The sequence below is a fragment of the Hemitrygon akajei genome, chromosome 3 (genome assembly GCF_048418815.1).
Source record: "Hemitrygon akajei chromosome 3, sHemAka1.3, whole genome shotgun sequence".
In the NCBI taxonomy this organism is placed as follows: domain Eukaryota; kingdom Metazoa; phylum Chordata; class Chondrichthyes; order Myliobatiformes; family Dasyatidae; genus Hemitrygon; species Hemitrygon akajei.
Window position 1 is genome coordinate 109864244 of NC_133126.1, and position 24479 is coordinate 109888722.

The following is a 24479-nucleotide window of genomic DNA, read 5'->3' on the forward strand; positions in this document are numbered from 1 at the left end:
CTATCCTGCACTTTCCAAATTGCTGCTAGTGTCCCCTTCCAATCAACTTTGACAGGCACCCCTCTAATGTGTTTGTAATTCGCTTTACTCCACTGTAAAGGATGATTTATACTTGTGCGTATGGGCTATGCCACAGCCTACGCCGTAACCCTGATTTTCACTTCTGCATTGCTCTACGCCATAGCGAGCATGCGTTGGTGTGTGCCAAAACGCTAGTTGGCGGTGGGGTTTCTATGCCACTGTGTGAGAAACATGGACGAGGAAATGCATTTCAAACATTTTCACATGTTGGCAGGTAGATTTGACAATTTGGTTCATCTATTTCGCATCGGTGTACAGACATGGTGCAGAAGAAGCAACCGGACATGTGTAGGAGGAAATGCGATGCTACCAAGCGGACCAATCACAGTTGTTGTGGTCTGCGTCACCGCAACGTGTGAGTAACTTTTCTGGAGAAGTGTGTGTCACCCTACAGTGTAGGGTATGGTGTAGGAATGGCATAGGGTAAGCATTACCTACAGCGTCGATGCGACGCACAAGTATAAGTCAAGTCAAGTCACTTTTATTGTCATTTCAACCATAACTGCTGGTACAGTACATAGTTAAAAATGAGACAACGTTTTTCAGGACCATGGTGTTACATGACACAGTACAAAAACTAGACTGAACTACGTAAAAAAAAACAGAGGAAAACTACACTAGACTACAGACCTACACAGGACTGCGTAAAATGCACAAAAACAGTGCAGGTGTTACAATAAATAATAAACAGGACAATAGCCTTAATAAATCAGCCTTAATACTGATACATCTAACGTTAGTTTCTCCTTCTCAAATTGCAGGATGAATTCTATGGTCTCCGTTTGCTATGGGTTCCTTGACCTTAACCTCCCGAATCAAATCCGGTTCATTACACAATGCCCAATCCAGAATTGCTGATCCCATAGTGGGCTCAACCACAGGCTGCTTCAAAAAGCCATCTTGGAGGCATTCCACAAATGAACTCTTGTGTGAACTTGAGTTTCGCAATCTACCTGCATACTGAAAGCCCCCATGAGTAGCGCAGCATTGCCTTTATGACGTGCATTTTCTATTTCCCACTGTAATTTGTAGACCACATCCTGGCTATTGCTTAGAAGCCTGTAAACTTCCATGAGGGTCTCCTTACCCTTACAGTTTCTAAACCCAATCCACAAGGATTCTACATCTTTCAATCCCATGTCACCTCTTGGTAAAGATTTGATTTCATTTTTTTCCAGCAGAGCCACTCCTCCTCTGCTACCTGTCTGATCTTTCAACAGATAGTGCACCCTTGGATATTAAGCTCCCAACTATCATTGTCCTTCAGCCATGACTGTATGATATTTAGTCACCACACAGCAAGAGGTAGCAGCAAGCTGGGCTGATGTGGCAATGTGTACTAGTAAGTAAATAACCATAGCATTTAGTTCAAATCTGTCCACTGTCCACTACTCAGTCCCACACAACCATTCTCATCCTGCAGTCCAGGAAGTTTTATGGAGTCATAGTGTTATACCGCATGGAAACAGGCCCTTTAAGCCATTAACTGTGCACCGAGTCTTAAGCACCATTCCTGGATGAGAGAAAAGGAAGCTGTCAGGGGCGTAAAAAGGGTACTGAGGACACAGGAATGCAACTCCAAATGCTTCGAAAGATTGAAACCAGCTGAGGAGAATACTTGCAAGAAACATTTGCAGAGTAGAGACGAACTGATTTTTTTGTCATTCGTTATCTTAAGTAATTAAATTACCTATCCGAATGATGAAGTTTCTTGCACAGTGTGACTGATGTTGCTGGTGGAACTCAGGAGAATGGCGTGGGTGTGATTGAATGCAAAGAGAATGTGTAAAAGAATCACACATAAGCAGTTCTCAAGGATATTCAGGAGAACTGACCCAATTAACCTGAAAACGATGGTGAGGTTTAAGGAACATTTTTCACCATATTTTTTTTAAAAGGCCAACAGTTGTGTGCTGGTGTGTTTAGAGTTAAAATGGTAAACCTAGCTAGAGTATTATGTCTGACTGCCCCTGTGTGAAATCTATACTTAGTCTGTCACATACTTAAACAGAATTAATTAGATCTGATTAGACGACCAGCTTTGCAGACGTAATTAGGGATCATTACTGGAACAAAACAGCATGATGCACATCTCATTTGCAGAATATGTGGGAGAGTATTCTTTTGAAACACAGCCCATTAACACCACCCCACCCACTACCCGCAGTCCAAAGAAAAGAAAGATTCAACTTATGAAGTTTGGCTTCCATAACCAATAAAACCCCAAAAGAACATATTAATGAAAACAGCAAGGAATCTCTTTCAAGTGAATCGTGCCCAGGAATTTGATTTTTGTTTGGGGGGGGGGTGAATAAAAGATTGTGCTAATTGTTAGAAAGAAGACTCATTAAGTTTGTGCTCATTAAGATGGTCCCAGTCCATGCAGGGCTCATTACTCTGCATGCCAGAAGAGGTGTATGCTTTAGAGGCATGGTGTAGAATGCCATACATTGTAGTTAATTAGGAAGAGAGTTTGAGAGACTGCTGCATGAACAGTGCCTGGGAACGTAGAAATTCTTCCTTGGAAAGATAGCTGTGACTTTAGACCACCCAGAAGTTCACCGAGCTGCCCAAAAGAAATAAGCTGGGCATCATGGAAGAGAGGTTGGCTGCGAGAATGACAATCACCTAGTAGAGAGTCCAGTCTCTAGTTTGATGCCCTTATAAGGGTTGCTGCTCTATACTTACCTGGCAGGGGAGAGACCGTGATCATGAAGGTGGTTCTCCCAGGATGAGGCTATCCCATTGCACTTCGGGTGTGCTGACGCCTGCGATGTCCCCAAATGCGGGATACTCGACTGCAAAATTTGTGGTAGTGGGGGACTGCGTTCGCACTCTCCCCTGAAAAAAAAGGGTTTTCTTTCTTGCCAAACTACTTGGAAGAAAGTAGGTATATTATCAACACATTCCCTGATGATTCTGTAGCAGGAAAATCACATTACACTGGGTACTACCTGGCATGTTTGATGATCTTCCTCCATAAGTTGTAACACAATCACCTTACTTTTATATCTGCATAGTAACACACTGTTATCAGATTTAATATTTCTGTTTTCCTTGTGCACTTTGCTGATTGCAGCAATATTTTTACCACAGTCAGAACAAATTGGATTAGTTTATTGTCATAAATATCAGGATGTAACAAACTTTCTTGTTCACATGAAGCTCACAGAGTAAACAGTAATAATAAATACGATTATGACAATAAGATATAGGAGCAGAATGAGGCCATTTGGCCCATTGAGTCTTCTCCATCATGGCTAATCCTATTTTCCTCTCAGCCCCTCTCCTGCTTTCTTTCCGTATCCCTTCATGCCCTGACCAATGAAGAGTCTATCAACCTCTGTCTTAATACATACATAAAGACTTGACCTCCACAGCTGCCTGTGGCAAAGAATTCCACAGATTCACCACTCACTGGCTAAAACATTTCTCTTAATTTCTGTTCTAAAAAGACACCCCTTAATTCTGAAGTTGAGTCCTCTATTCTTAGACAGACCCCAAACAAAAAAAAATCATCTCCACATCAACTCTATCAAGGCCTTTCAACATTTGATAAGTTTCAATGATGTCATGCTTCATTCTTCTGAATTCTAGTGAATGCAGGCCCCAGACCATCAAATGCTTATTATAAGACAGGACTTTAATCCTGGAATCATTTTCATGAACTTCCTTTGAACCACTCCAGTTTCAGCACATCCTTTCTTAGATAAGGGGACTAAAACTGCTCATCCTCGCTTTTATATTCAGTCCTCTTGAAATGAGTGCTAACATCACAATTGCCTTCCTCACCACCAACTCAACATGCACAATAACCTTCAGGGAATCCTGCTAAGTCACTTTGCACTTCAGATTTTTGAATATTCTCTCATTTAGAAAATAGTTTACCCTTTTATTTTTTCTACTAAAGTGCATGACTATATACTTCCCAACACTGTATTCCATACGCCATTTCTAATGCCTCCATGATCTTTTCAGCCATCTCTTTCAGATCCTTGGGGTGTATCACATTTGATCCAGGTGACTTTTCTACCTTTAGAACTTTCAGTTTCCCAAGAACCTTTGCCCTAGAAATGGTAACTTCACGTACATCTGCCCCCTGGCACTCTCGATCTTCAGGCATAGGACTAGTGTCTTTCATAGTGAAGAGAGATGCAAAATACTTACTCAGTTTGTCTGCCATTTCCTTGTCTCCATTATTGCCTCTCCAGCATCATTTTCCAGTGGTCCCATATCAACTCTTGCCTCTCTTTTACACTTAATATTTCTGAAGAAACTTTTGGAATCCTCTTTAATATTATAGGCTAGCTTACCTTCATATTCCATCTTTTCCTTATTTCTGACTTTCTTATTTACCTTCTGTTGGTTTTTAAAAGCTTCCCAATCCTTGAACTCCCACTAATTTTCACTCTATTATATGCCCTCTCTTTGGCTTTTATGTTGGTTTGATTTCTCCTGTTTGCCCCAGTTATGTCCTCCTGCCTTTAGAATACTTGCTCTTTTTTGGGATGTATATATCCTGCACATTCCAAATTGCTCTCAGAAATGCCAGCTATTGTTGCTCTGCCATTGTCCCAGCTAGTGTTCTTGTCCAAATCAATTTTCGCCAGCTCCTCTCTCGTGCCTCTGTAATTCCCTTTACTCCACTGTAATACTGATCCACCTGACTTTTAGCTTCTCCTTCTCAATTGCTGGGTGAATTCTATCATATTATAAGCACTCACCCCTAAGGGTTCCTTTACTTCAAGCTCTCTAATCAATTCTGGAACATTGCACAACATTCAACCTAGAATAGCTGATCCCTGAGTGGGCTCAAACACAAGCTGCTCTAAAAAGTCATCTCAAAGGCACTCTCAAAACTCCCCCTTTTGTGATTCAGTACCAACCTGATATTTCCAATCTACTGCCTATTGAAATTCCCCATGACAATAAATACAAGTCATGTGAGCAGGGGGCACGAGATAGATAGGCAAGGTGGTGGGCCCAGAGTTGAAATCCTGGAGTCCGGGGTCCTGCGATCAGCTAATACTGGGGTTGATACCAATGGTTGTACATCCAAAAGGTCTATTGGAAGTACACAAGTTGAAGCCCTGGGTTTTTGAGTCCGAAGTTCACTTGGGAAGTCAAAGGCTTATGTCCCCGAATCCACTGCCTGTCCTGGGGTTGGTGGACTATCTGTGAATGTGTGCGAAGGAGGAAAGGGAATTGACTGGCAGTCGTTTTATTGCTTGTTGTGTTCTGTTTGTTGCCTGTGTTGTTCTGCTGAACACTATGGGCATGCTGTGTTGGCGCTGGAATGAGTGGGGCACTTGCGGACTGCCCCCAGCATATCTTTGGGTTGTGCTGTTTGTTTACGCAAATGATGTATTTTTCTATATGTTTTGATGTACATATAATAAATAAATGAATCTGATTCTGTTCTGAATTGGAAAAACAAGCACAAAGCAGCAGAATTGTGTTTCAATTACAAGACTGAAAAAGTGAAGTGTGCATGTCATTGAGCCTTGAGACGCAGTTCACATCATTTGGTATACGTCGGACATAGAGTGTCTAAGCTCCATGTTTCTGCATTGCATAGATCTGCTCCATATTGCACAGAGACAGCAAAGAAACAGGCTCTTCAGCTAATCAAGACTGCACTGAACCTTATAGTAATCCTACAGTATTCACACATTTTGTTCTCCAATACTCCCATCAACTCTCCTGCAAATTCAATCACTGACCTACATACTAGGGACAATCTACAGCAGCTAATTAACCTATCTATTTCTATGTCCTTGGAATGTGCAAGGAAACTGGACCATGCGAATGAAAGCCAAAGCCAAATGTGCAAATTCTACACAAAGAGCACCCAAAGTCAGGGTTGAACCCAGACCTCTGGCTGTGCAATTGATCCACCCCGTCTACTTCATGACTTTTGCTTTAAATGAAGCATGTGAATCCATGGACAACATAAAGAACATATGTCTCGATGTTTGCTGCTGGTGGTGTTGATGTGTTTACCTTCCTTTTGTCATCTATCTGTACTGAAGATGAATGGAGCATATGTTAGGCAAGTTTGCACTGGAACTAACCTGCCTGCCTCATGTTCACCTTTCATGGGATGCCAGTAATCCTACTATCAACTTACGACCACATAGCTCAAAGTAAATTTATCATCGAAGTATATATGTGTCATCATATACAATCCTGAGATTCATTTTCTTGTGGGAATACCCAATAAGTCCATAATAGAATTAATGAAAGACTGCACCAACTTGGGTGTTCAACCGGTGCGCAAAAGACAACAAACTGTACAAATACAAAAATAAATAAATAATAATGATAAACAAAGAAGCAATAAATATTGAGAACATGAGGTAAAGAGTCCTTGAAAGTGAGTCAATAGGTTGTGGGAACATTTCAATGATGAAGTGAAATTGAGTGAAGTTATCCTCTCTGGTTTAAGAGCCTGATGATTGAGGGGTAGTAACTATTCCTGAACCTGGTGATGTGAGTCCTAAGGCTCCTGTATCTTCTTCTTGATGGAGGCAGTAAGAAGAGAGAATATCCTGGATGATGGGTATCCCTGATGATGAATGCTGGTCCTCTGCGACAATGTTCCCAATAGCTCCCAAGATGGCTGTGGTGGCTAGTTTATGAGGCAGGGAAATCCACCATCAGCAAACAAAGACACCATAAGTAAAGACTCTCCCAGGAACTAAATAAGTGAAAAACAATTAAAGAATAAGAACCACAATACAGTACATTGATTTAAATTCAGATTCAACTTCTGTTAATGGATTGAAAATACCAAAGTAATTGTTTATGAGATGATTACAGTTAGGTTTTGTAATTTAAAAGCATAAAACTAATTCAAAGGAAGACATGGGAGCCTGAAATGAGAGTCTAACTTCAGAAGGGAAGGAGGGAAAAGAGGAGAGCAGTAGTGATAGGGGATTCGATAGTTAGGGGGACAGATAAGAAGTTCTGTGGGAGTGATTGAGAATCCCGGATGGTCTGTTGCCTCCCTGGTGCCAGGGTCCGTGATATCTCGGATCAAGTTCTCAGTATTCTCAAGAGGGAGGGTGAGCAGCCCGATGTCGGGTCCATGTAGGGACCAATGACATGGATAGGAAGAAGGAGGAGGTACTGTAAAGAGAATTTAGGGAGTTAGGTGCAAAGTTGAAGGACAGGACCTCCAAGGTTTGCAATCTTAGGATTGCTACCCGTGCCACGTACTAGTGAGGCTAGAAATAGGAAGATAATGCAGCTAAATACATGGCTAAGGAGTTGGTGCAGGAGGGAGAGCTTCATATTTCTGGACAATTGAGCCTTGTTTCAGGGAAGGTGGGACCTGTTCTGACGGGACAGGTTGCAACTGAACTGGAGGGGGACTAACATCCTTGCGGGAAGGTTTGCTAGTGCTGCTCCGGGGGGTTTAAACTAGATTTGCGGGGGGAGGGGAACCAGAGTGTTAGAGCAGACAGTGAGATGGAGGAGGATAAAGGTCATGCAAGAGCTGCAAGTATAGTGCATGGAGTAAAGCCAGATCGAGCATATAAAGAGGCTTTGATGAAAGAGAAACAGAATAAAGGGTGTAAAGGTAGTAAGGTAGAAGGACTAAAGTGCATGTACTTCAATGCAAGAAGCATCAGGAACAAAGGTGATGAACTGAGAGCTTGAATACATAATTGGAATTGTGATGTCGTGGCCATTATAGAGACTTGGCTGGCACCAGGGCAGGAATGGATTTTTAATATTCCTGTATTTCAGTGCTTTAAAAGGGATAGAGAGGGGGCAAAAGGGAGGAGGGGTGGCATTGCTCGTCAGGGATACTATTACAGCTACAAAAAGGGTGGGTAATATAGCAGGATCCTCTTTTGAGTCAGTATGGGTAGAAGTCAGGAACAGGAAGGGAGCAGTTACTCTACTGGGGGTATTCTATAGGCCCCCTGGTAGCAGCAGAGATACCAAGAAGCAGATTGGGAGGCAGATTTTGGAAAGGTGCAAAAATAACAGAGTTGTTATCATGGGTGACTTTAACTTCCCTACTATTGATTGGCACTTGTTTAGTTCCAAGGGTTTAGATGGGGCAGAGTTTGTTAAGTGTGTCCAGGATGGATTCCTGTCACAGTATGTTGACAGGCCGACTAGGGGGAATGCCATACTAGATCTAGTATTAGGTAACGAACCGGGTCAGGTCACAGATCTGTCAGTGGGTGAGCATCTGGGGGACAGTGACCACTGCTCCCTGACCTTCAGCATTATCATGGAAAAAGATAGAATCAGAGAGGACAGGAAAATGTTTAATTGGGGAAGGGCAAATTATGAGGCTATAAGGCTAGAACTTGCGGGTGTGAATTGGCATGATGTTTTTGCAGGGAAATGTACTATGGACATGTGGTTGATGTTTAGGGATCGCTTGCAGGATGCTAGGGATAAATTTGTCCCGGTGAGGAAGATAAACAACGGTAGGGTGAAGGAACCATGGGTGACAAGCGAGGTGGAAAATCTAGTCAGATGGAAGAAGGCAGCATACATGAGGTTTAGGAAGCAAGGATCAGATGAGTCTACTGAGGAACATAGGGTAGCAAGAAAGGAGCTTAAGAAGGGGCTGAGGAGAGCAAGAAGGGGGCATGACAAGGCCTTGGCGAGTAGGGTAAAGGAAAACCCCAAGGCATACTTCAATTATGTAAAGAACAAAAGGTTGACAGGAGTGAAGGTAGGACTGATTAGAGATAAAAGTGGGAAGATGTGACTGGAGGCTGTGGAAGTGAGCGAGGTCCTCAATGAATACTTCTCTTCAGTATTCACCAATGTGAGGGAACTTGATGACGGTGAGGACAGTATGAGTGAGGTTGATGTTCTGGAGCATGTTGATGCTAAGGGAGAAGAGGTGTTGGAGTTGTTAAAATACATTAGGACGGATAAGTCCCCGGGGCCTGACAGAATATTCCCCAGGCTGCTCCACGAGGTGAGGGAAGAGATTGCTGAGCCTCTGGCTAGGATCTCTATGTCCTCGTTGTCCACAGGAATGGTACTGGAGGATTGGAGGGAGACAAATGTTGTCCCCTTGTTCAAAAAAGGTAGTAGGGATAGTCCAGGTAATTATAGACCAGTGAGCCTTACATCTTTGGTGGGAAAGCTGTTGGAAAAGATTCTTAGAGGTAGGATCTATGGGCATTTAGAGAATCATGGTCTGATGAGGGACAGTCAGCATGGCTTTGTGAAGGGCAGATCGTGTCTAACAAGCCTGATAGAGTTCTTTGAGGAGGTGACCAGGCATATAGATGAGGGTAGTGCAGTGGATGTGATCTACATGGATTTTAGTAAGGCATTTGACAAGGTACCACATGGTAGGCTTATTCAGAAAGTCAGAAGGCATGGGATCCAGGGAAGTTTGGCCAGGTGGATTCAGAATTGGCTTGCCTGCAGAAAGCAGAGGGTCATGGTGGAGGGAGTACATTCAGATTGGAGTGGTGTCCCACAAGGATCGGTTCTGGGAATTCTACTTTTTGTGATTTTTATTAATGACCTGGATGTGGAGGTGGTGGTGTTGTGGATGGTGTTGAGGATTGTCAAAGATTGCTTAGAGACATTGATGGGATGCAGAAGTGGGCTGAGAAGTGGCAGATGGAATTCAACGCGGAGAAGTATGAGGTGGTACACTTTTGAAGGACAAACTCCAAGGCAGAGTACAAAGTAAATGGCAGGATACTTGGGAGTGTGGAGGAACAGAGGGATCTGTGGGTACATGTCCACAGATCCCTGAAAGTTGCCTCACATGTAGATAGGGTAGTTAAGAAAGCTTATGGAGTGTTAGCTTTCATAAGTCGAGGGATAGAGTTTAAGAGTTGTGAGTTAATGATGCAGCTCTATAAAACTCTAGTTAGGCCACACTTTGGAGTACTGTGTCCAGTTCTGGTCGCCTCACTATAGGAAGGATGTGGAAGCATTGGAAAAGGTACAGAGGAGATTTACCAGGATGCTGCTTGGTTTAGAGAGTATGGATTATGATCAGAGATTAAGGGAGCTAGGGCTTTACTCTCTGGAGAGAAGAAGGATGAGAGGAGACATGATAGAGGTATACAAGATAGTAAGAGGAATAGATAGAGTGGACAGCCAGTGCCTCTTCCCCAGGGCACCACTGCTCAGTACAAGAGGACATGGCTTTAAGGTAAGGGGAGGGAAGTTCAAGGGGGATATTAGAGGAAGGTTTTTTCACTCAGAGAGTAGTTAGTGCGTGGAATGCACTGCCTGAGGCAGTGATGGAGGCAGATACACTAGTGAAATTTAAGAGACTACTAGACAGGTATATGGAGGAATTTAAGGTGGGGGGTTATATGGGAGGCAGGGTTTAAGGGTCGGCACAACATTGTGGGCCGAATGGCCTGTACTGTGCTGTATCGTTCTTTGTTCTTTATATGAGCCCTGCCATAATGGTAACTCTTTTTTTTTGGCAACACAGGTTTCTGTTTGAACGTTGCAATTTCATTCATGCTACCTTTCGTTCCTGACTGCAAATCAATTTTGTCTCTGTCTGTTTTTATCGATACAGCAATTTCAACTACTCCTTTGAAAGTGAGTTGTGCTTCTGTCAACAGCCATTTTTGAATGTTTTCTTTTAAACTTCCACAAACTAATTGATTTCTCAATGCATTATAAAGCCTGTTACAAAACTGACAATGCAAAGACAATCTCCAGTTCAGCCACGTACACTGAAATAGACTCAATAGGTACATTTAATGTCAGAGAAATGTATACAATATACATCCTGAAATTCTTTTGCTTCTCAAACAGAGGAGTGCCCCAAAGAATGAATTACAGTTAAATGTTGAACCCCAAAGTCCCCCAGATCCCCCTCCCACGCATAAACAGCAGCAAAGCGATGATCCCCCTCCACCAGCAAAAAAGTATCGGCACCCTCAAGCAGTCAAGCATCAATAAAGACACAGACTTGCTGACTCCCAAATACTACTCAATCATCCAGTAATTCAACACACCACAGGCTCTCTCTAATAAGGAAAAAAGACAGAATGGGGCGGAGCTTAGGATGATGGCATCTAATGGCAACTCCTTTGCTTGCATCTTCGGAAACAACTTTATTTCTATCTTTGATATCTCTTTTTTCCTTTCCAGGGTTCCTTTGAAGACCCTGACCTGGAGTTGCACGTTGACTTCGGTTCTTTGCGGAAATGGGACCTGCTCTCAGGGCCTCACAACCGGCCACTTTTCGACATGCCAAGGATGAGGCCTGGAAGACTAGTGCACATTCAGGGTGTCGGATTTTCGTGGCTCTGGAGGTGAGCGATTCGAGGTTGGTGCCGCTGCAGAAAACTGGTGGGTTGTGGGAGTAAATGGAAGAACAAAAGCAGCAAGCTGGCTGTTGGCTGTGTGCCCAGAGACTTGAGATCTTTGGGCACAGAGCTCGGAAAAAGCAACGCAGCAGACTTTTAACACCATAAATTGGTGAGTTGTTTTATTATGCCTCCCCTCTCACTGTGAAACGGGGGAGATAGCTGCCCTGAGAGCAGGTCCCATATCCGCAAAGAACCGAAGTCAACGTGCAACTATAGGTCAGGGTCTTCAAAGGAACCCTGGAAAGGAAAAAAGAGATATCAAAGATAGAAATAAAGTTGTTTCCAAAGATGCAAGCAAAGGAGTTGCCATTAGATGCCATCATCCTAAGCTCCGCCCCATTCTGTCCTTTTTTTGTTCCACTTATGATGCCTAAAGCATTCTGCAATCAACAATAGTTTCAGTTCTGAATGTTCCTGCATCACTTTCAGTATATCAGCAAAGCTTCTTTTGGATGGTTTGGTTGGAGCAGTTAAACTTTGAAGCAAACTGTATGCCTTTAAACCCGATGCACCAAGCAAAATTGGTACTCATTTCTCATTGACTATTTCATTTGCTTCAAAGTACTATTCAATTAGCTCAGTATACATGAGCCAGTTATCTCCTGTGGAATCAAACATGCCAATCTTTCCAATGTAGCCAGACATTTCTGCTCTTTTTTTTAATCATTATTATCACCTGTTACTCGCTTTTTATGAACCTGTGAATTCTTCCATTTTCTGACTTTTTAAAAACTCTATATCTTCCCTTCTGTGCTGCCTTTTTGAACTCATCAGTCTCTGCACATGCTGGGCTGCATTTATTTTTAGTTCAAACATCTCGTTGCACTTCAATGGGTTACTAGCTATCTCAAATTCATTTTAAAAGTACCCTGTCACCACTTTTATGTTTTGTAACTTCAAAACATTAAGCTAATTCAAAGGAAGATACAGGAATCCAAAATGTGAGTCTAACTTTATTCTTTACATTAAGAGAGGAGTTCATGTATCACATGTACTTACACATGTAACCCACAATGAATTATTTAAATGAACAAGAATGCTTAATCAAGAATGCTATATACTGTAGATACAAAGTTATTCAAATATTACTGAAATATTAAATACACAACAATCACTACCACATTGAAATGCAGTAAACCCTCCAGAAAAACTGGATATGAAAATAGAACAAGAACAGTACAGTGAAGTACAGACCCTTCAGCCCTCAGTATTGTGCTGACACTTTAACCTATTTCAAGGTCAATCTAATCCTTCCCTTCCACATAGTCCTCCATTTCTCTTCCATTTATGTACTCATCTAAGAGTCTCTTAAATGTCTGTAATGTATCTGCTTCAACCACCACTCTGGTAGGATGTTCCAAGCACTTACCACTCTCTGACATATCCCCTATAATTGCTTCCATTGCAAATATGAGAAATAGGTGTAGGCTGTCCACTCAATATATGCCTTTTACCATCTTATACATCTCTATAAAGTCACCTCTTGTGCTTCTTCACTTCAAAAAGAAGAGCCCCACTTTGCTAAATCTTTCCTCTTAACACATGCTCTCTAATCCCGGCAACATTCTGGTGATCTCCTCCACACCCTCTCTAAAGCTTCCTCATTCTTCCTATGATGAGGCAACCAGAGCAGAACACAATATTACAAGAGTCATCTTACCAACTTACACAGTAACACTGAGGGATCTATGGACACAGACCCCAAGATCCCTTTGTTCCACCACATTGCTAAGAGCCCTGTGTTTGTTTAGGAAGAGAGACAACCAACACCGGAATATTACAAAACTTGGGTTTATTGCAGAATTCGTAACTGGCACAGCGAATCGACGGAGTCGCTGGAGAAGGCGCGTTCCAACTTCCCCTTACAATCTGCTCTTATTTATATCCCTTTTTCCCCCCAGCACAATCCCCCGCTACATATTAGGTAACATCGGGCACTTGTGTCCATCTTATTGGCCCGATGCCATACACGCACGAGTTACCTGTTTCTTTTGTTTACTGAATCGCGTGACACTAGTAGTTTCGGTGTAGCGGAGTCCCCAGTTTCGCTTCCCCCCTCCCTCGCATTACGTGAGCCACTCCTGACCTGTAATGGCAGTCTCAAATTAACCCTAACATTAACCCTAACAAGTCATCTTACCAACTTACACAGTAACACTGAGGGATCTATGGACACAGACCCCAAGATCCCTTTGTTCCACCACATTGCTAAGAATCCAGTTAATAATTGTATTCTGCCTTCCAAAGTGAATCAGTTCACACTGCTCCAGATTGAGCTCCATCTGCCACTTCTCAAACCAGCTCTTCATCCTATCAACATCTATTTCTAACCTATGACAACTTTCCACACTATCCACAACACACTTTCACTTCCTCATCAAAGTCATTTATAAAAATGACAGGGAGCACAGGCTTCAGAATAGAGTAACACTAGTCACTAACCTCCAGGCAGAATACACTCCATCTACTACCATCCATTGCTTTCCATGGACAAACCAATTCTGAATCCATGCAGCCAAGTTTCCTTGGATCCCATGCCTTCTGACTTTCTGAATGACAGTACCATGAAAAACCTTATCAAACATTTTACTAATATCCATACACACCACATCCACTTCTTTATCTTCATCCATTTATGTCACTTTTTTGAAAACCTCAATCAGTTTTCCCACTACTGACATAAGACTCATTGGTCTATAATTTGCAAAGTTTTCTCTATCTTTCTTGAATGAATGAATAATGTTTGCCAAACTCCAATCTTGTAGCCCTACTCCTACTCCTGTGGGCAGTGAGGACACAGAGATCTTCAGGAATTGATTCACTTGATTCCTGTAGTAACCTGAGGTATATCCCATCTGGCCTTGGGGATTTATCTATCTTAATGCTTTTCAAAAGTTCTAGCACATCCTCTTTTGTAACCTTGGCATATTCCAGCACATTAGCTAATTATTTGATGACCTCACATTCATCAATGTCCCTCTCACTGGTGAAGTTTGAAGCAACGATTTCCCTCCTCTGACTCCAGGCATGTGTTTCCTCTTCTAACCCACCAAGAATCTAGTCATCCTCCTATTCTTCAGAAATGCTTGGGTTTTCCTTAATCTTATTCACTAAGACCTTCTCATGCCCTCTTCTTGCCCTGCTAGAAGAACATTCTTGCCCTTCTTAAGATCATTCCCAGCTACATTATCGCTCTCCAGAGCTCTGCTTAATTTTTGCTTCCTAAACTTTAAGGAAGTTTCCTTCTTCTTATTGAATACCTACTCCTTTTCAGCTTTCAATATGGTTCCTTCACCCTACCAACCTTTCCCTGCCACAATGGGACAACCCTGTCCAGAAACCCAGGCAAGCGCTCTCTAAACATTTCCTGACAACATTTGTTCTGATTTTATGCTGCTAGGGTCCTGCCTAATGGCATCATAATGAGCACTCCCCAAATTAAATACTTCCCCATACCGCCTGCTCCTATTGCTGTCCAAGGTGATAGTAAAGGTCAGGGAGTTGTGGCCACTGTCTCCGAAATGTTCAACTACTGATGTATGTATATGTATATATAAGAATATAAAAACACAAGACAAGGAGCAGAATTAGGCCATTCAGCATATTGAATCTGTTCTACCATTCAGTTATGGCTGATATATTATCCCTCTCAATCCCATTCTTCTGCCTTCTCCCCAGAACCTTTGATGTCCTTGCTAATCAAAAGCCTATCAGATTCTACTTCAGATGTAGCCAATGACTTGCTCTCCAGTCATTTGTGGCAATGTACTCCAAAATCCTCTATCACCTCTCTTTCACTCTTCATATATTTGGAAAAATCTTTTGGTATTCTCTTTTATATTATTGGTTGGCATACTTTCATATTTCATCTTTACCCTCCTTTTGGTGTTTTTAGTTGCCTTCTGTTGGTTTTTAGAAGTTTCCCAATCTTCTAACTTCTCACCAATTTTTGTTATATTATAATCTCTCATTTTTGCTTTTATGTTATCTTTGACTTCCCCTCATCACCCATGTTGCTTTATCCTCCCTTCAGAATACTTCTTCATCTTGGAGATATATCTATCTTGCACCTTCCAAATTTTTCCCAGAAACTCCAGCCATTGCTGTTCTCCTCCCTTGGAGGGTTAGACACCCCGAGCCAATAAGCTGGTCCTGGACTTATTTCCACTTGTCATAATTTACTTCTTCTTATTCTTATTATTATTGAATTATTTATGGTTTTATATTGTTATATCTCTACACTATTCTTGGTTGGTGCAACTGTAACGAAACCCAATTTCCCTCGGGATCAATAAAGTACGTCTGTCTGTCTGTCTACCATCAACCCTGCTAGTGTCCACTTCAAATCAATTTTGGCCATCTCCCCTCTCATGCCTCTGTAGTTTTCTTTACTTCACTGTTGTATGGATACATCTGATTTTACCTTTCCTTTCAAATGGCTGAGTGAATTCTGCCATATTTTGATCACTGCCTGCTAAGGATTCCTATAGTGTGTACTCAGTGGGATATCAGGGGCTGGAACATGGAGCTGAGAAGGGATTTATATTCAGCCTTTGGTGTTCCTGGTAATTCTGTGCTGAAGTGGGCAGGCTTGGAAGTCTGCTATATGCTGAGACAAGCACTGTAGTTACTTGTCATGCTAACTTTCTACCACCATCCAGGGGACTAACTGCAACCTAACAATAATCCCCCCAAAATGGAAAGGAGAAGCAGCAATTTGAAGAATCAGGACAAGTTAAATATTTTAAATCAAAAGTAAACAGAAGGTTAGGAAAATCATTTGAAAAAGGGAGGCCCGTCACTGAGCTCTCTCATAGTCGACAGTTCTTGCTTTGATAACTCATCTCTTCTTGAGTATTAGTACATTGTAAGGGGAGCCAACCTCTCAACAATTTATTAAATATCAAATAATGAATTCCTGCATCAACAGATGTGTGACTTATCAGAGTTTTTGTGAGAACATCTGGACAGTGAAGGTGCATATATCAGAATGCTCTTCATTGAATACAACCCGACGTTCAATACTAACATTGTTTCAAAACTAATCAATAAGCTCCGAGACCTAGGCCTCAATACCTCCTTGTGCAACTGGATCCTCGATTTCCTCACTTGCAGAACCCAGTCTTTTCAGATTGGCAATATCTCCTCCACGGTCTCCATCAGCACTGGTGCACCACAAGGCTGTGTGCTTAGCACCCTGCTCTACTCACTTTATACTAATGACTGCGAGGCTAAGCACAGCTCCAATACCATATTCAAGTTTGCTGATACCACTGTTGGCCGAATTAAAGGTGCTGACAAATCAGCACATAGAGCTTTGACCACAGGCCAATCTGGACATCAGAGTCCGGAGAGGAGGGGACTTCAATTAGATCCACTGCCTGAGGCACGGATAGGTCGCAGCAGCATCATAGAACTATGACCAGCAGCCAATCGGTGTTTGGAATTGATTAATAAGAACAAATTAAACTAAGGCAGCAGCATGCACAACAGCCATCATCTGAGTCGACATAGAGCGGTGATCTTAAGGCTTTAGCTCTTCGAGGCTTCACTAAGAGACAGCAAAGGAAAGAAAAGATCAAGTGTTTTTTCCTTCTGTTCTATATATCTGTTCAGCTAAGACAGTAGAGATGTCAGGCAGGGTAGTGAAATGCTCCTCTTGCAGGATGTGGGAGGACAGGGAGATCTCCAGTGTCCCTGACCACTACAACTGTGAGAAGTGCATCCAGCTGCAGCTTCTAACACTCGTGATAAGGAGTTGGAGCTGGAACTGGACAAATTCCAGATCATTCAGGAGGCCAAGGAAGTGATAGATAGGACATATGGAGAGGTAATTACACCCAAGGTGTAGGAGACAGGAAACTGGGTGACAGTCAGGAAGGGGAAAGAGGTTAAGGAGCCAGTGTAGAGTACCCCTGTGGCCATCCCCCCTCAACAACAGGTATATCACTTTGGATACTGTCACAGTGGTCAGTATCTAGAACTGAGTCTGCCTCTATGACTCAGAATGAATGGGGAAGAAGAGGTACGCTGTGGTGATAGGGGAGTCGCTAGTTAGGGGAATGGACAGGAGGTTCTATGGGCGAGAATGAGATTCCTGAATGATATGTTGCCTCCTGGGAGCCAGGGTCCAGGATATCTCGGATCAAGTCCTCAGTGTTCTTAAGCGGAGGTTGAACAGCCAGAAGTCGTGGTCCATGTAGGTATCAATGACATGGTAGGACGAGTGATGAGATGCTGCAGAGGCAGTTTGGGAAATTAGGTGCTAAGCTAAAGAGCAGGACCTCCAACATTGTGATCTCAGGATTGCTACCTATGCCACGTGCTAATCGGGCAAGAAATAGGAAGATAATATGGTTTAACAGGTGGCTAAGGAGTTAGTGTGGGAGGGAAGGCATAAGATTTTTGGATCATTGGACTCCCAGGGAAGATGAGACCTGTACAGAAGGGACAGTTTGCACCTGAACTGGAAGGGGAGCAGCAATGTCTGGAATTTATGGAAGCAAATCAGGAGGCACAGGATATATACATCCCAAAGAGGAAAAAGTATTCTAAAGGAAAGATGACACAACCGAGGCTAACAAGAGAAGTTGAAGCCAACATAAAAGCTAAAGAGAGGGCATATAATAGAGCCAAAATTAGTGGGAAGTTAGAGGATTGGGAAGCTTTTAAAAACCAGCAGAAGGCAACTAAAAAAGTCATGAAACCCCTTTTTACTGGGCATCTTTGGAAACGTGGCTCATTAGCCACTCGCTAACAGTCACTGGACTTCCACGGCGAGAAACCCACCTTTCGCAGGCTTCGTACGTCAAGGGTGTATATGACTTTGGTCCCGCCAAACCTGTGAGGTTAGGATGTCTTGCCCTGGTTTGTGTGAGAACAAGTTTTATATCGGGTAACGTCACCCCCGGATCGACCTCGGCGTTGGCAGCTGGTCCTGCCTGAGAAGTATCGGAAGACTGTGTTGAAGTCCCTGCACGATGATTCTGGACAGTTGGGGGTGGAGAAGACCTATGGATTACTCGGAGACAGGTTTTACTGGCCCCGAATGAAGGCAGAGGTGGAAAAGTATTGCAAATTCGTGCATTTGCTGCATATGCTGGAAGACGCTACCTGTGCAGGCTGCTCCGTTGTCACATTTGCAAAGTGAGGGGTCATCGGTCCTGGTGTGTTTGGATTTCTTGGCCATAGAACCCGATGCCAGTAATACGGTGAATGATTTAGTCATCGCAGGCCACTACACCAGGTATGCTCAAGCACTCCAAGAGTCAGATGCCAAATCTACCGGTTTTCCGGGTGAGACCTGAAGATGGGAGGGGGCCCATCAAGATTCTCCATCGGAATCAATTGCTGCACCTGGGGCGAGATGTACAGGTAGAGCGGGAGACCAAGATGCCAGCTGCACCTCGTACCAGGACTTTGCATCCGCGTAGGGTGGAGGAAGAGCCCACCCCGGGAGAGGCGGGCCCGGGCCCAGCCACTGTGAAGGATACTGACTTGGAGGGTGATGACTCGGGACGACTGGTACATGCTGCCGTTCGCTGATGCTCCTGTGATGGAGGGGTAGGCTCCTGGACCCTCCCCCACTGGGTTAGATGGGTTAAGGGGGGGCTAGTGGTGGGCAGTCTGGGGTACCACAGGGCATTGGGGAGGAGGATGTGGGGCCCAAGCAAAAGAGTGAGGGTTCCGAGGTGCAGAGGGGTTTGGGTGACTGCTCATGGGAGGGATCGCTTCGTAGTTCCGATGAGTCTCCTGTATCGTCTGAGGTGGAGGAGTTAGAAGAGGGAGTGCGCAGGTCTCAGAGAAGTAGGCATCCCCCAGATAGGTTGGCCTATGTGGCACCTGGGGAACTGGGTGTGAGGGAGCTACTGTGATGGGGAGCTATGCCACTGCTTTCTGCAATTGGATTGAGCTGTGTTCTGCAGGAGGGGTTGGTGAATTATCTGAACGTCATGAGGGTATGACTTAATTCGGTGGAGAGAATGCAGGGTTCTCAGATTATTAACTGTAATGTTAACTGTTAACTGCTTATATAAAATGGCTTCTCTGTAGCTTTATAATGAAATGGCTTCTTTGTAGGTAACTGATGAGGTAATGCTCTGTTTAGTTGAAATGTTTGGGTTATAATGGAACTAACCAATAGAAGCAATGTTGTTCTATCTGTCTGTGTGGGAACCTGGAGTGAGTGGCCGGATTTTCGGGAGGGGAACCGGAGAGGAAGGACGTGCTGGATGTGCTTTGGTCGACCACTGAGGTTGGTCCCAGGCAGTGGGTCGAGGAGGTTGGAAAAGATCGAACAGCGGACCGAAGGTTTCGATAATTGAACTCCAATGGTTGTGCACAAACTGATTGAACTCTGATAAGTTTTGGCGTCCTTTTCTTTCTTTTTATATTGTATCGCTATTAATTACCTAGTTCCAGTAAGATTTATAAAGTGTAATCTGTAAAATGTACATTGTGTTCTGTCTGATATTGTATGTGTGGGTTTGTACCAGTGTGCATTACACAGCATCTATGCAAACGGGAGACACGGTTTGGCGGGTGGACGGATTTTCCCCTAGACAAACACAAGCCGATAGCCCCAAGGGTTACATAAATAAAGTAGAAAAAGTGCAACGAAAGTTTATAAGAATGTTGCCAACTGGAGGACCTGAGCTATAAAGAAAGATTGAATAGGTTAGGATTTTATTCCTTGGAATGTAGAAAACTGAGGAGAGATTTGACAGAAGTATACAAAATTATGAAGGACAGAGATAGAGTAAATGCACGCAGTCTTTTTCCACTGAGGTTAGTGGTCATGGGTTAAGGGTAAAAGGTGAAAATTTTAATAGGAACTTGAAGGGAAACCACTCAGAGAGTGGTGAGAGAATGGAACGAGCTGCCAGTACAGGTAGTGTATGCAAGCTCAGTCTCCATGTTGAAGAGAAGTTTAGATAGGCATTGGATAGTAGGGGTACGTAGGGTTATGGTCCCAGTGCAGGTCGATGGGTGTAGGCAGTTTCAGTAGTTCAGCACAGTCTAGATGGGCTGAAGGGCCCCTGTTTCTGTGCAATACTTTGCTAGGACTCTGACTCTGTGACTGTTGGACTGCCTCACAGCTCCTGTGACTAGGGGTTCAATGCATTGTTAGTGTGGGGTGTCCATCTTCTCTCGGGGTGCATTTCCTCTGTCATCATCTGGTTTCCTTCTTCATCCAAAAGTTGTAAACCATTTATGTTGTTGCAAATTGCCCAGAATATGTGGATGAGGGTTGGAGTCTGGGGCAACTGATGCGAGGTTGAAATGGGGTTAGTATGTGGATGAGGCTTGGAGACTGAGTGAACTGATGGGAGATTGGCATCGGTATACTCTTGGAAATCTCCATTATTTATTTATTTAACTTTTGATAACCACACCCCTCCATCATCCTCCTTTGTTTTTACCTGTACCCTATCACCCCATCACTTCTTCTGTTTTCTTACCCCTACCCTCACAAGTTGTCAAAGTGCTCGATGAAGCAATCCCCCAATCTACAGGTGTAAAGGTAGCTATAATAAATGTCATGCTTACAGGGATATATGCCAGGAGGGAGAGCAGTGGACAAGGGAGTGACATAGAGAGAGATCCCTATGGAAAGCAGTGAGTATGGCAGAGGGAAAGATGTGCTTAGTGGTTGGATCCCTTTGTAGTTGGTGTAAGTTTTGTACATTTGTACTCCCAGATTATTATGCTTCTCTGGAACCTTACTTTCAAGTAAAATGCAGCCTGCCTATTCTCCTTATCAAAATGTCAAGAGTCCTAAAAAGAAATCCGGAATGTGCAGAACAGGTAATGTCTCACTGTTGTGACCCATGAGGTTAGAACTGCAACCAATGTACAGTGTGTTGCTGGTCCGAAATTCTCCTGCTGGTCACATCAGCTTTTTAACTCAGGTCAATGCATTAGTATTAACCCGGTCTGCATTCTATTTTTACTGTACAGAGCTCCCTCAACAGTGGTACTTCCATAATGAGGTGCTCCCTCATCAACACCTTAACCACAGTGTGGTTCTCTCTCAGCACAGCCATTCCCACGATATAAGTAACAACACAACCTAAAATGTAAGTGTTCAATTAACTAAGTTTACATTCTTAGCCTCTACTGTCAAAACACCTTTCAATTCTGAAAAGACAGTTTTTACAACAGACACCCAGGTATTTTGAAAGGTATCAAGATTACATCCACGGGATGTGGAAGTCTGACCTGTGCCTTATCTTACCCCCTAGAGGAGTGTGATGTAGCAAACATATTTCAAGAGAATGAGCAGGCAGAATGCAAAAGTTCCTCTGAATGACAAGCTCAAAATCTAGAACAGGACGCAGTACCTACAACAACCGATCTGTCAGTGACTTGGATAGCTCCTGAGGTCTACTCAGTAAAAGTTTAATTTTCTTTACAAGACTGAAAGGCAGCATTATTATTTTATTTTGTTTCCAAATCAGAGATATTCCTTGGGTCTTTGACCAGCATTGATTATAACTGCAGAAAGCTGCAGAGGTTCAGTGGAATAACTTGAAAACTCAGCAGCATCCTTTGAAACTGTGCAATGAATTATAAGCTCATTCAAATGGCATGGAGGCGGGCAAATAATTGGATTGCTTAACAGAAAGGAGAATTTTTAGCTCCAGGAATGGCCTCAGAACAGGGAGTAATGAGGGAGCCCTTTTGAATTTTGACCTTTTTATGGTCATCCCTTGTAGCCCGCATGTGCTGCAATTTTTTTGCAGGCAAACAGAGTACCTGGTTGGAAATTCAGAATCAGGTTTATTATCACTGACTATTTGTTGTTTGTGGCAGCAGTACAGTGTAATGCATTAAAAATCTATATGTTACAATAAGAAATACACAAACAAATATATAGACAAATAGTGCAGAGGATGTTGATTTCACAGGCTAAGCTGATGTTTAATTGCTCAACTCTTGTTGAGTTTGAAGGCGGTGATGAGCTCTCTTCTATAAGTGCTGCAGTCCTTGAGGTGTGGTAAGCCCACAGTGCTGTAAGGGGGGATTCTGACCCAGTGATTGTGAAGGATATATTTCCAAGTCAGGATGGTGTGAGGGTTGGAGGGAAGCTTTCTAGTGGTGATATTCCCATGCGTTTGCTGCCCTAGCCGGTAAGACTGGTGGATTTGGAAGGCGGAGCATAACGAGTCTTGCTAAGTAGCTGCAGTGTGTTCTGTTGATGGTACAAACTGCTGCTGTTGTGTGATGGTGGTGGAATGGTTGTGGATGGGGTGTTTATCAACTGGGCTGCTTTGTATCAGAAATGGACAATTCCGATTCAAACTGCTTTAAGAAGCCAACTAAAAGTGGTCTTGATAGCTAGGCCACTAGATAGAGTGGCTCTGTTACCTATCTTTTCCCATGAAGTATTTTGAGAGGCTGGTTATGGCATGTATTAACTCCAGCCTCCCAGACAATCTTAACCCATTGCTATTAACCTACTATTGAAACAGGTCTACGGTGGGTGCCATTTTCCTGGCCCTACACTCATCTCTAGAGCATTCAGCCAATAAAGACACCAAATTAGACTATCATTCCTTGATTACAGATGCATCTTCAATGCTATATTTCCAATCAATTTCATCTCTAAACTTCAAGACTTGGGTGTCAAAACTTCTCTCTACAATGGATTCTCAACTTCCTGACAGACAGATTGCGATCAGCCACACCTTCGCCATCATTGGTCGGATCATTGGTGCTTAAGATGGTTGTCTCCTCAGCCTCCATCCTCCCTACTCTACTCCATGTCACTCATGACTGCATGGCCAGATTCTGCTCCAACTCCATCTACACTTTTGCAGATGATACCACTAGAGTGGGCCAAATGCCACATATTGGTGTGTTGGAGTGTGGAAGGAGATAGAGTGATTAGTAATGTGGTGACATGACAATATCCTTTCCCTCAATGTCAGGACAAGTAAAAGAGATGCTTTTTGATTTCAGGAAGACAGGGGTGGGTCTGTGGGTGAGGGGTTGCAGTGTACATGTTCCTGTCCACATCAATAGTGTTGAGATCAAGAGGGGTTGAGAGCTTCAAGTCCTGGTCCAACCACTTTGACACCACAGCAAGAAAGTTCATCAGTGCCTTTACTTCTTCAGGAGGATAAAGAAATTTGTAATGCCCCCATAAGCCGTTACCAATTTTGATTAATGCATCATTGGAAGCATCCAATCTGATTGCACGACAGCTTGCTAAGCCAACAGTTCCGCATGTGACCTCAAGGAACTGCAGAGTTGTAGATACAGCTCAACACATCAGAGAAAGCAGCCTCCTCTTTATGGATTCTGCCTATACTTCTTACTGCCTGAGTAATGCAGACAGCATAATCAAAGACACCACCCTTCCCCAACATTCTCTTTTGTTCCCTTTTCTATTGGGCACAAGATATGAAAGCCTGAAATTGCATAGCACCAGGCTCAAGGACAGCTTCTACCCTGTTGTTATAAGATTATTGAATACCTCCCTAGTATAAAAAAAGGTCTCTTAACCCTACAATCTACACTCAGTTTCCATTTTATTAGCTAGCTCCTGTTCATGATCTTCTGCTGCTGTAGTCCATCCACTTCAAGTTTCAACATGTTGTGTATTCAGAGATGCTCCTCTCTACATCACTATTGTAACACGATTATTTGAGTAGCCGTCACCTTCCTGTCAGCTTGAGCCAGTCTGGCCACTCTCCTCTGACCTCTCTCATGAACAAGGTGCTTTCACCACAGAGCTGCCGCTCACTGAAAGCTTCCCACACCATTCTCTGTAAGCTCTAGAGACAGCTGTCCAGGAGCTCAGCATTTTCTGAGATACTCAAACCACAGTCAAAGTCACTTAGATCACACTTCTTCTCCATTCTAATATTTTGTCTGAACAACGACCATATCTGCATGCTTTCATACATTGAGCTGCTGCCACATGATTGGTTGATTAGATATTTGCATCAGCAAGCTGGTGGAGGGGTGTGCCTAATAAAGTTGTGCCTTTGAGTGAAGGCTGTTATGATCTTATAGCTTATTGCTTACCTGCACTGCACATTCCCTGTA

At 43.2% G+C, this 24479-nt stretch overlaps 1 long non-coding RNA gene and 1 other non-coding gene across 2 annotated transcripts in view; both read left to right on the plus strand.

The window, feature by feature from the left end:
• The window catches only part of LOC140723567 (uncharacterized), a 159223-nt gene that overhangs the window by 78836 nt on the left and 55908 nt on the right, over positions 1–24479 (plus strand). The gene's annotated exons all lie outside the window — the stretch shown is intronic.
• LOC140725826 (U1 spliceosomal RNA) lies at positions 2762–2925 on the plus strand. The gene has a single exon (XR_012098477.1). It is a non-coding gene; the product is annotated as a U1 spliceosomal RNA (small nuclear RNA).